The following is a 9,244-nucleotide window of genomic DNA, read 5'->3' on the forward strand; positions in this document are numbered from 1 at the left end:
AAAACTGGGTCACAGGGCAGTGTTCCAGCATGATAATGACCCCAAACACACCTCTAAGACGACCACTGCTTTATTGAAGAGGCTGAGGGTAAAGGTGATGGACTGGCCAAGCATGTCTCCAGACCTAAACCCAATAGAACATCTTTGGGGCATCCTCAAGCGGAAGGTGGAGGAGCGCAAAGTCTCGAATATCCGCCAGCTCCGTGATGTCGTCATGGAGGAGTGGAAAAGCATTCCAGTGGCAACCTGTAAAGCTCTGGTAAACTCCATGCCCAGGAGAGTTAAGGCAGTTCTGGGAAATAATGGTGGCCACACAAAATATTGACACTTCAGGAACTTTCACTAAGGGGTGTACTCACTTTTGTTGCCGGTGGTTTAGACATTAATGGCTGTATATTGAGTTATTTTGAGGGAAGAATAAATTTACACTGTTATATAAGCTGCACACAGACTACTTTTCATTGTGTCAAAGTGTCATTTTGTCAGTGTTGTCCCATGAAAAGATATACTTAAATATCTGCAGAAATGTGAGGGGTGTACTCACTTTTGTGATACACTGTACGTGATCGCGTATATAGATGACATCCTAGTGTATTCCCCTGATTTAGAGACCCATGTTGCCCAGGTCCGTTCCGTGTTGTGTAGACTTTTGAAGAACCACTTGTACATTAAAGGAGAGAAATGTGAATTTCATGCGCAAACTATTTCCTTCCTCGGTTATGTTATCGGTCATAACGGCATAGTCATGGATGACCAGAAGGTACAAGCCGTGGTTCAGTGGCCGCGTCCTAGCTCCGTTAAAGAACTGCAAAGGTTCCTGGGTTTTGCCAATTTTTACCGGCGTTTTATACGTCATTTCAGTTCGATTGCTGCTCCCCTTACAGCCCTCCTGAAGGGAGCTACCAAACTGCTTTTTTGGAATGCACAGGCTGAGTCAGCATTCGAGTTGTTGAAACAGGCGTTTACCTCCGCTCCCATCCTAAAACACCCTAATCCTGCTGAACCTTTTGTGGTGGAGGTTGATGCTTCCGAGTCGGGTGTAGGAGCTGTTCTCTCTCAGCACTCTGGGAGTCCTCGCAAGCTGTATCCAGTAGCTTTTTACTCTCATAAGCTTAGTCCCGCTGAGAGTAATTATGGCATAGGGGATAGAGAGCTGTTGGCTGTGAAACTAGCTCTAGAGGAGTGGAGACATTGGCTGGAGGGGGCCAACCACCTTTTGTGGTTCTCACTGATCATAAAAACTTAGAATATTTAAAGAATACTAAGCGTATGAATGCACGTCAGGCCAGGTGGTCCTTGTTCTTTTCCAGATTTTGTTTCAGTCTGTCCTTCCGTCCTGGTACTCGCAACACCAAGGCGGACGCACTGTCCAGAGTATTCCAGGGTCAGGAGGACCCTGAGAAAGATCCAGAACCCAAACCTATTCTTCCTCCGGAGGTCAGTATTGCATCCATTAGATGGGAGATAGACGAGGGCATTCAAGAGGCTTTAACTAGAGTTACCACACCCAGTCAGTGCCCTGTAGACAAGGTTTATGTCCCGGAGGAGTTTAGGGATCGTTTGCTTACTTGGGCCCATTCTTCGCTCTCTTCAGGTCACCCAGGGGAAGGTAGGACGTGTCAGTTGATAGCTAGTAAGTATTGGTGGGGTACTCTTTCTGCCGACGTACATCGTTTTGTGTCTTCTTGTTCAGTCTGTGCACAATGCAAGACACCTATCACCCGCTGGAAAGTTGATGCCGTTGCCCATACCCGCTCGTCCCTGGTCTCATATTGCTATCGACTTTATTACCGATCTTCCTGAATCCCTTACTTATACTACTGTACTTACCGTCCTGGATAGATTTTCCAGAGGTGTTCGTTTTATACCATTTTCAGTTCTTCCCTCGGCATTCATGACAGCGGAAGCTTTGTTCACTCACGTCTTCCGTATATTTGGTATCCCTGAGGACATAGTGTCGGATAGGGGCCCTCAATTTACGTCCCAAGTCTGGTCAGCCTTCTTTGAACAGATTGGAGTCTCTGTGAGTCTGACTTCGGGGTATCACCCACAATCAAACAGACAATGTGAACGGGTGAACCAGGAATTAGGAAAGTTCCTTAGGCTGTACTGCCATAACAATCCCAATGACTGGGCCCGATATCTGGTGTGGGCGGAGATAGCACAAAACTCACTGGTTAGTGCATCTACTGGACTGACTCCGTTTCAGTGTATTTTAGGATTTCAACCTCCACTGGCACCCTGGAATGCCCTCACAACCAATGTGCCTGCTGTTGATGAGTGGATGCGTAGGAGCGAGGAGGTGTGAGAGAGCACGCACCAACGCATAGAATCTGCTCTTCAACTTTATAAGGAATGCTCCGACCGGCATCGGAAAGAGACGCCTTTTTTCCAACCAGGTGATAGAGTATGGTTATCGACCAAAGATTTCAGGTTTGCTGAGGGGTGCAAAAAGCTTACCCCAAAGTACATTGGTCCGTATAGAATCCTGAAAAGAATTAATGACGTTACCTATCGGTTAGACTTACCTGCTCGTTTCCGAGTATCACGCTCATTTCCTGTATCTCTTCTTAAACCTGTTATTCCAGGCCCATTGGACGAGGTCTCGCCTGAGGTTATGCTACCACCACCGACTGAGGTCGACGGGGCTCCTGTGTATGCGGTCCGTCAGCTGTTGGATTCAAGAAGACAAGGAGGCAGGCTTCAGTATCTGGTTGATTGGGAAGGTTATGGCCCCGAGGAGCAGTGCTGGGTACCTGCTGGGGAGGTCCTCGATCCTATTCTCAAGGCAGAATTTCATCAATGCTTCCCAGACAAACCAGGTCTCCGTCCCAGAGGTCGGCCTAGAAGACGTCCCTCGGAGCCTCAGTCTGGACCAGAAAGGCGGTCGCATCCAGGGGTCTCCGCAGTCGGCCCCTGCAGTCGTGTGGTTGGTGGTCGTCGCCGGCGTCCTCGTTCCGTGGCCGTCCTGGACTCATCGGGGTAGGGTAATGTCACGCATACTTCCTGTACAACAGGTTCTGTGCCGGAAAGTAAAGACTACGATTCCCAGAATCATTCAGTAACGCACATGACTCAATCACATGACCACTCCGGGAATCATGAACCACTTCAGAGAATCGGTTCACCAGAATACTAACTGTTTTCAGCTGCTGCTCATTATGGACTTTATAAATACGGTGTGTGTTTTGGGCACGTTGCGAAGTATTGCCACAGTGACTTTTCCTGAGCGTACCGAGCAATTTTCAAATATAGTGTTTTCCGTGTACCGATTTCTGCCTGTTTACCGTTTACGATTTTCTGCCGCTTCCTTGTTTATTTCGTTCGCTTCTGTGTCTAGTGTTATTCTGTTGTTAGTTATCGATTGTGCATTCTTTTGTTTTCCCTGCCTTTTTGTTTTCACGTCGTGGTGTTTTTGTTCTTTATTGAAGCCTTATTAAAGCCTATTTTTTGTTAACCGCGAGCGTCCATTTTTTGTCAGCGACGTTACAATCTACAGTCGATTCAGTCGACTAAAATATAAAGGGTGTAAAATGTAAATGCTTTTTCATCAGTTCCCTTGAATTATTTAAGTCATTATATACACTTACACAAAATTAAAAATGTTTTAACCAGTTATGAAATATTATTAATGTTTGAATGTGCAATACACACAAAAACAGATTTAACTTATTTCAAACAACATCTTTATTTACCTGACCTTGCTTATTGAGCATAACAATAACAAAATATTAATGACCAGTAGGCCTGCTCTGCCTGAAAAATATATGCATTGTTCATAACAAATTGCATATTACATTCTTTATAAAACTGGGTACCGTAAAAGCAGCAGTGCCATTATGTTGCCATTATGCTGCCAGCAGTGCCAGATGTTGTTTCAGATTTGTTGTGTTTTTACCCGAGATCGTCGCCCCACACATCGTCTTGTTTTTCATTACGTCAAATGAGAAATGTGTCCATATATCGGGTCTCTTCTTTCTCCCTGTTGACATTGTCGAGTTAACCTAGTTCCATGAGTAAAGACAGTTCACAGGCTAGTCTGGTCTTTCCGGGTTTAGCTCAAATGTGTGCGAGTGTGGTCTTACCGCAGTACTGCAAAAGAGATTAGTACTGATTGGATGGCTACCCGGCTTGTCCCGCCTCTCCACATACGCTAAAGTAGTTATGATTGGATCTCTTCCTAACTTGTCCCTACCTTCCACAAAACTAAATCCTTTGTGGATACGCTGTGTGTAAATTACCAAATATTGTGGTTGAGGCTTCTTCTCTTCCTCATAAGTCTGCACAGGCAGCTGAACTCGTCACACTGACACCAGCCTGCACTATTTTTTCTGGACAGGCTGTGACTATTTACACAGACTCAAGGTATGCTTATGGAGTTGCACATGATTTTGGAAAAATATGGTCGGAGAGAGGATTTGTTTCTGCTGATGGTAAGCCCATTGCCAATTCACAGTTAGTTTCTGACCTCATTCAGGACTGTACTCTGCCTTCACTTATAGCTATTGTCAAAGTTAAGGGCCATGACCTGTCCAGTTCTGAAATTGCCAAAGGCAACACTCTAGCCCAGTGGTGTCCAAACTTTTTTCTAGGAGGGCCAGATTTGATAATGTGAAAGTGCCCGGGGGCCAACAGTCCCTGATGACATTATTTTAAACAATAAAATATGCATATAAATATGCAGTTATTTAATAATATTACTTTCACACAGAGAACAACAACCAAATGTAAGCATTCATATGAACAAATCAGAACATACAGAACAAGCTATTTGAATTTCTAACTGAACTTTAAAACTTTCAGAAACTCTGTAAAATAAAACACAAAATGCATTCACAAAAATAAAGCTTAACGTGGATTTATGTACTAAAAGAACGACACAGGAACTCTGAGTTTCTCCAAATTATTACTGGGCATAAGTGCTCTCCACCACTCAAATTCTTAGTCGTTGTTTAAGTACAATACGTCACGCTAAATTTTGTTCCCGTTAATCGTTGTTTCTACAACCTGTGTCGCTTTTATCACGTCATATCAATTTGTAGAGCTGTGTCCGAAATCGCATACTTCCATACTCAATAGTACGCGAAATGAGAACGCGAGAGCGGTTAGTATGTCCGAATAAAACACCAACGTTGCATTGCAAAATTAATAATTAACCTCCAACTTACTGTAGAACAGTTCGTGTTCGTGTTGCCAAATCCACTCAGATTCATTTATTTTTCCTCCTTGATTTTACGCTGTACATCAGCGCACAAACACTTTGATCGCTCGCTACTTGTTGACGTGCATTTTTGGACGTGGTGTCATTAAACCCCTCGTCACTTCTCGCGTTTGTTTTCGTGACAAAAGGGAGTTTGGGAGACCAGAGAAGCTTGCCTGTGATTCCAGTTGGTGATAGGTCGTGTAGTGTGAAACCCTCTATCGCCGCTCAGTCGTGTAGTGTGAAATATACACCGACTGAAAGACTCCCGAGTGCAAAAGATTCAGTTGTGTAGTGTGAACTGTACAGCGACCCGACAAATCAGAAAGTCGTGTAGTGTGAACTTGGCATTAGGTCTCATTCACTATTTTGCTGCTTCTCATGAATGCGTACTTACGGTGTTGCTGCCACCAATTGGTAAAAAGGGGAATTTACATCTTGAATTAGTATCAATTATTATTTTTTTCTGTTTGATTGTGCTGGGGCCAATTACTTTCTGCCCAAATGTGCATTGTGGGCATTAAGAGGAAACAGTCAATATTCAATAGAATTTAACCATTTATTTATGCAGTTTTCAGTCTAAAAACCCCTTAAAACGGTCCGACTGGAAAATGTGGGTTATTTGGTGTGCTTTGTCGCCGTGTGTTCGCAAGAGTAAGGTGACTCACTTATTAGGGGGGCCTTTTGGCCAAACATAACTGTTCTCCTGGTTCTGATGGAATTATTCGTGATTCTGACTCGCGTATTGCATTACCTTACTCTGTTATGCTATTCCTCGTGCAACACTTTCATGGAGTGTCTCACGTGTCAAAGAGGGGTGTAGTAGGGCTAATTGAACAGCAGTTTTGCATTCAAAAAGTGAGTTCATCTACATCTTTGCTTCTAAGTTAATGTCTAACTTGTGCCAGAGTAAAAAATACAACTACATGTGGTACACATGATTCTTTACCTTTACCAGAGCAGCCTTTTACACACTTGCAAATTGACTTTACACACATGCCACCTGGACAGTGCACAAAATTAATGCTGTGGCATGACAGGTCCTCACTCTTGCTAACCAGACAGAGCATGCCCTTATCCTAATTAATGAAAAAATTAGCTCCCTTAGGTAAGCTATTCTACAAAATAGATTGGCCCTAGATTTACTCCTTGCAGAGAAAGGAGGTGTATGTAAAGTCCTGAATTCCTCATGTTTTTAAGTGCCTGATTATCATCAAAATGTTTTCGATATTATTCAACATATGAAGGAGTCTATTTCTGTTCCAGTCCTTGCTGATGACTCTTGGTATAAATGGTTCGCTAATCTATTTGGAGGCTGGGGTCCTTGGATTTTTTCCTTCTTCATACCCATTCTGCTAATCATACTGTGTATTCTCCTATTTGGACGCTGCCTTCTACACTGTATCCAAAACTCTGTTATGAATCTCATTCCCAGGCCCAGAAACAATTTTATTATTTAGATCAGGCCTGTTGGGCCTGAAAAGGGGGAACTGATAGATAGAATAAAAAAGTGTTCATAAACTTTTGGCATTTGTCCTTCTCCTTTGACCTCTGTGTTGCAACAGAGTTACACATCCCAGCAATAGTTAACCATAGCACCTATTTACATAGGTTTTTTGTGTGTTCTCTAATCCCAGCTCCCTAACCATTAACTTAGCTTCGGGCTATCTCACCATTAAAATTCAACTAAGTTGAGGCATAGGCTCACATTTCTCACGCAGACACAGACTATATAAGCCTGCTTCACATACCTAATAAATTGGAAGACTTATTATAAATGTGTGTGTAAGTCTCTCCCAGTGTACACTTAAGATTTCGAAGGCTTGTTTTCTCATATTCAGTAAACGACACTGGAGTAGAAGATCTGAGCAGCAAGATTTTCTTCAAAAGAACTTGATGTTCTTGATGTTATTTAAATAGCTTAATCTAAGCTACAATCCCTGTGTAGCAGTAAGATGCTGCTGTGGAATTACAGCTTTGATGAATTAAGTTCTCTTGTGCTGTCCTATAGCCGTTGATCTTTCAGTCAGGTGAAGTTTACAAAAGAAAAAACTTGTGATTGGGTCTTTAACGGCCAAGTGTATGTTTCAAGGAGCATTTTGTCTGTGACATTAAAAACAAAGCACGAATAAGAAACACTCTGGGAATGAGCTGTGAGCTTTGGTTTACGAGAGCGATGCCTTAGCCCATGGCAATGGCAGCACAGCAAAGAAAGGTCACACACTGAAAAACGTCCCTGTGCAAAAGTAACAACTGGAAGCTGAGCTCAAGAACATTCTTAAAGTCCAAGAGTAACAAGCAGAGCGCAAGCTTGATAGTGACCGTTATTAAAGCCATAAGCTTTAGAAGAACACTTGAAGCTTTTTTCTAGCAGAGTGAAACATCAAGCTACTGGAGATGCAGGGGATTGAACCCTGGGCCTCATACATGCAAAGCATGCGCTCTTCCACTGAGCAACATCCCTCAGAACAGGCACCAAAGCAACAGGTACAGGTCTCTTTGCAAAAACAAAAAGAGACCCATGACCAGGTATCTCTACACAGCAAATTCTGGTCTTTGGAATAAACTCCCAGTGAGTTAAAATCAACTCAATTTGAGTGTACATGTGAGACCATCGATTTGACTCTGTGGCAGAGTTAAAATAACTCTTTTCTCAGAGTTAATTTTTTAACTACTTTCAGGAGTTAAAACTGAACTCTTGTGGGAGTTAAAACTAAATCCCATGTAGAGTACAATACAACTTTTACTCTGAGTAAATACAATTGTGAACTCTTTGATAGTGTTAACAGTCAAAACTTAAATGTGTTAAATTTAACACTCACAGAGTTAATATTTTAAAACACCAAAAAGGTCAGGGCTATGATTACAAAAACACCATATTAATTACAACAAGTTTTATTTTAACAAAATCCATGTATTAAACAATACATGCTGCATGGATACATACAAATAACATGTTAAACCAAACATTTACATTTAAAACATACTGCCAAAATGGTAGAAAAAAGTACACTTTAAAAAGTGTGTAAACAAGGGAATGTGGATTTCAAAATGTTGTTTCTATCACATTCATGTTTACTGTAAACACCATACATGAAGAAAGTCCTGCATAACAGAGAAGTTTGGGATCTTATTGTATGAACAAAATTGTTGAGACTATGTTTGCTCAGCAAAGCAAACATAGTCTTAACAACCTTAAGATCAATAAGATCCCAAACTTCTCTGTTATGCAGGTCTTTGTTCATGTATGGTGCTTACAGTACATAAAAATTAAAACAAGGGTCCATATACACTGATCAGCCATAACATTAAAACCACCTCCTTGTTTCTACACTCACTGTCCATTTTATCAGCTCCACTTACCATATAGAAGCACTTTGTAGTTCTACAATTACGAACTGTAGTCCATCTGTTTCTCTGCATGCTTTGTTAGCCCCCTTTCACGCTGTTCTTCAATGGTCAGGATCCCACAGGACCACTACAGAGCAGGTATTATATCAGACACAGCAGCTCTGGTGGAGTTTTTAAACACCTCACTGTCACTGCTGGACTGAAAATTGTCCACCAACCAAAAATATCCAGCCAGCAGCGTCCTGTGAACACTGATGAAGGTCTAGAAGATGACCGACTCAAACAGCAACAATAGATGAGCGATCGTCTCTGACTTTACATCTACAAGGTGGACCAACTAGGTAGGAGTGTCTAATAGAGTGGACAGTAAGTGGACACAGTATTTAAAAACTCCAGCAGCGCTGCTGTGTCTGATCCACTTATACCAGCACAACACACACTAACACACCACCACCATGTTATTGTCACTGCAGTGCTGAGAATGATCCACCACCTAAATAATACCTGCTCTGTGGTGGTCCTGTGGGGGTCCTGACCATTAAACAGCATGAAAGGAGCTAACAAAGCATGTAGAGAAACAGATGGACTACAGGCAGTAATTGTAGAACTACAAAGTGCTTCTATATGGTAAGTGGAGCTGATAAAATAAACAGTAAGTGTAGAAACAAGGAGGTAGTTTTAATGTTATGGCTG

General features: G+C 42.3%; 1 non-coding gene across 1 annotated transcript; it reads right to left on the reverse strand.

Annotated features, from left to right (window-relative positions):
• Positions 1 to 7,592: 7,592 nt before the first annotated feature.
• On the reverse strand, positions 7,593 to 7,664 carry trnaa-ugc (transfer RNA alanine (anticodon UGC)). Its single transcript has one exon. It is a non-coding gene; the product is annotated as a tRNA-Ala (tRNA).
• Between the last annotated feature and the right edge of the window lie 1,580 nt (positions 7,665 to 9,244).

This window comes from Trichomycterus rosablanca, chromosome 7 (assembly GCF_030014385.1).
Source record: "Trichomycterus rosablanca isolate fTriRos1 chromosome 7, fTriRos1.hap1, whole genome shotgun sequence".
Taxonomy (NCBI): Eukaryota; Metazoa; Chordata; class Actinopteri; order Siluriformes; family Trichomycteridae; genus Trichomycterus; species Trichomycterus rosablanca.